Here is a 4199-nt window from a genome sequence, read left to right as displayed (position 1 = left end):
AAGTATCATACCACTTTCACAGATGGAGAAACTGAGGCAGAGATTTGTAAATCACGTTGAAGGGCATTAGAAATGGCACAACTGGGAAAAGAATGTGTGACTGCCACAGGTTCCCGGCAGCCTTTCTCATGACTCCTGGGTTCCACCCACACAAAGGTAGCAGCAGCAAGGAAGCAAGTCACCTGGGTCTGGCTGGGCTAAGGCAGCACAGGAGTGTTATCCGTCAATGTCAGGTGCTGAATGACCTGTCCTCTGACAAGCATCCCCAGCATATACAGAGTCTCATACCCTTCCGCCTCTAAACAGAGTGGAAGCTGCTGTGAGTGCAGGAGGGGCTGGAGAAGCAGGACTAGGAAGGAAGAAGACAGGAGAGAAAATACAAACTGAGAGAACGCAAGGGCAAGGAGGAATAAAATGAACATCTGGGAACCAGCCCAGCAGAAGGACACTACAGCAGAAATTCTCATTCATCTGAAAAGCCCAGACATCCAGAAACGCTATTAAAAGGGTAATTCTTAGCAATGACGTTACAGGGCCACTCCTCATAGCTTTGCCAAATATAATTATCAGGTCCTTCTGACATTCCCGGGAGACAGAATCGTTCCTTTCCTCTGGTACAAACCAAGTGCTGATGTAATTGACCCGACACTGCAGAGACTGTTGACAATTGAAATGTACTCTCCCACCAGGCCACCTCTCTTCCTCAGCCCTTCTAGACTCTTCTGAAACAAAGCAAAATGAATTCTTTTAAAGATTGTCCCTGTAAAAGCCCTAAAGCATTTCCTAAGTCTTGGACACCCTGGGTAGGATCCTTACTGGGCAGGATTCCAAGCCTGTTCCAGCCAGGGCTTCTCTATTCAACATGGGACATTACAAAAAAGTTGTGGGTGCCAACTATCTAGAGAAAAACTGGAGGCTACAAGAAAGAACCTTACTTGGCCATTTTAGTACAACCCCAATGCAAGAGATAGTAAGTAAGAGGCCATAAGTTGAAATGGGCGTACTGGTGGCATGATGGCAGGATCAGCACCAAATGAATGGTGAGACCAAGGGCCTGGCAGGGCTGAGTGTCAGGTGAACAGGTGGGAGAGACAACAGGGACAGCTGAAGAGGCAGATGCAAGGCAGAGCCGCCATAGCCTAAGAGATGGGTGAAATGCTGGCACTGTGTTTATGAGTCTGTTAGGATAGGTCACAGCCACAGATGCACCTGTCCTTCATTTCAGTCATCAGTGTCATTCATTCTTATCAATTCCAATTCCACCCTTCTCGCTGGTCTCTCTGCTGGATCCCCCTGTCATCTCATCCTAACCAGGACCAGCCCCTCCTAGCTGCAACCCCCAACTCCAGTCTTCTCCCTGCACAGTTCCATCTTCTAATTTTCTTCCTGGTGCACAGTTCTGGTCCAATTTGGAAACCCCTCCCTGCCTTGCTTCACTCTCCCATTTATGTGTCTCATCTCATCTCATGTCTTCAACAAGATCTTGCCATCTCGTGAAGTTCCCTGCTTTCCAAATCCCCATCCCTCCAAATGTTGACACTAAAGACTTAACACAAACATCACCCCTTCGTGATTTCCTTCTTGGGTTTTCTCAACTCTCTGAGCTCAACAACTAAAAAAGCATTTGAAGACGTGCACTGATTGAATCCATAGCTGTACCTTCCTCCTGGGCAATGTCCATGACAGTGAACCATGTCTTAATATTTTTATATCTATCTTCCCTACAGTTTCTGCCAAGAAATGGTTATTGCATTTCCACCTCAGGTAATGAAAGGCTCAAAAGCAAAATGAATTGGGATGTACTATATTTGTTCATAAATGAAGATGCTTCAGCAAGCACCTTGTAATGTTATCTGAGTCTCAGGATACAACAAATCCCTGATACAGCTTCAAGAGAAAGCATGAAGAGGACAGGCAGGTGAGGCTGTATGCTTTAGAGTCAAGAGACCCCGGATTGAAATTTTGCTTTGCCATTTACTAGCTACAGGCCTGGGGCCAGATGGTTCTTCTCTGAGAAGCATTTCCTTGCTTGTTCAGGTCTTCATAGGCTTAAGAAGCAACTAAATACATCTGCGAACGCTGTACAAAGTGGTTCTCAATCACAATTCTGCAACATAATCACCTATAGTTTCCAAAAATGCAGAGTACCAGGCCCCATCCCAGATCAACCAACTTAAGAATCCACTGGAAGTGAGACCCAGTGGGACTAATTTATAAAATATTGTTTCAAATGCATAACCAAACATTGCAAACCACTATTGTAAACTCATAAACACCATTAGCAGCAAGGTTCTTTAGGCTGCTGCCTTAATTGTCCTTTATTTGTTTAGTTAGGAATTAGTTCAGTTGCTTTTATAATCCAATTAAAATGTGCTACTGTATGAGAATTTTTGGTTCTACACTGTTGTGTGCTTAAATGATAAGTTCTTCGAACATAATAACCAGCCCGCCACCGTACACAAAAGATATACTTAACCCTGATCTTGTCTTGAGAATGGTAAATAAAAACTTCATAGGGTTCCTTTAAACCTTTGTCACTCAAAAGATGTGTTGACCAGACCATTAGCTCAGGCATAACCTGAGAGCAGAATTTCTAGCCTCCCTCTGGAATGTACATACTAGTAAGTTTTTTTGATAGATCAGTAGGTAAAACAAAAGTGACCATTTTCATCTTATATTTGCATTTAGGGCCTTCCATTCCCTGTCCTAATTCTCAAGGAGGACACAGGGAGTCAACTTCTGTCTTCTATATATCACTTAAGCTTGAGGCTCTAAAAATATTTTATTATTTTTATTTTATGTGTATGAGTTTTTTGCCTGCATGTATGTCAGTGCACCTGTGTTGTGTAATGCCCCAGATGTCAGAAGAGGGTGTTGGATCCCCTGGAACTGGAGTTACAGATGATTGTCAGAAGCCATGTGGGTGCTGGGAATCAAACCTGGGTCCTCTGGAAGAACAGCAAATGTGTTTTTTAAAATATTTTATTTATTATTTTTATTTTATGAGTGCATGGCCTGCATGTGTGTAAGTGTGCCCCTGTTGTGCAGTGCCCACAGAGATTAGAAAAGGGTGTTGGATTCCCCTGGAACTGGAGTTAAGGACAGTTGTTAATGCCATGTGGGTACTGGGAATTGAGCCCAGGTCCTCTGCAAGTGCAGCCAGTACTCTTAACTACTGAGCCATCTCTCCAGCCCCTAGAACAGCAAATGTTTGTAACTGCAGAGCCATCTCTCCAGCCCCAAGCTTGAGACTTTAAAATGCTTCTTTCTCTAAAGGGTTCATTTGATAAAAACTAAGAACAGAAACCCTCATGAAAGAGTCCTACTCTAGTTTCATGTTACAGTATAGACCTAAAATAATGAATGAGTTCCTCTAAAATATTTAAAGTAATTTCAGTGTATCCACGTAAGTTATATTCAGTGCACAAATTGAGAGTCTGTGTACCTTACAAAACTTAATAGGCCCCAGGACCCAAATTCCCGAATCCTGAAGGACAGAATCCTGGCTACTGCAGGAGACCACTCTGTTGACCCAAGCACTCCAGGCTACCACGATGTCAGCAGTGCACACCCAGGTGGTGCAAGGTATATCATGGCCAGGGTGTAGAAGCAGACTCAGCATTATCCAGCCCAACTCCCTTGTTCTCTGGACAGGAAGCACCATGCTGAGGTTTTAAGAATTACCCAAGGTCACACAACAACTGGAGGTAGAGCTGAGCTGAGAACACGGGCCCTTCTTCCTGCCCCTACCCTCCCTTAAACAGCCTCTTCTGTCCCAACACCTGGCCTTGAAATCGCGTTCTCAGAAAACTGCTGATCTGCGTTGGGGCTTCAGTGTCACTTTGCTGCTACAAGCAACTGCCACCCCAACTAAAAAAAAAACTGTTTTAACATTAGGCTACAGGAGAGCTGCATCACAGCTCCATCCAAATCCATTCATCAATCCATATCTCCAAAAACATTGGTAATGGCTCCTTACAAAGTCTAATGCTGATTGACTGTAAGGCCAGCAACATAGCAGTACCATTAGCTAGTACCCTCACGAGCTTGGTGACAGCAGGGCCTCCTAGATAATAAAGGAAGGCGACCACTCACAGGCACCACTCACTCAGTAGTACAAAGTAAGAAAGAAGGACCAAGGGAAGGCAAAACTGGGAGCTCAGCTGGGAAGGCAGCACCTTAAAAGAACATACACAGTG

Source organism: Nannospalax galili, unplaced genomic scaffold, assembly GCF_000622305.1.
Source record: "Nannospalax galili isolate Female #2095 unplaced genomic scaffold, S.galili_v1.0 scaffold125, whole genome shotgun sequence".
NCBI lineage: Eukaryota > Metazoa > Chordata > Mammalia > Rodentia > Spalacidae > Nannospalax > Nannospalax galili.
This window is presented reverse-complemented; position numbering follows the sequence as displayed.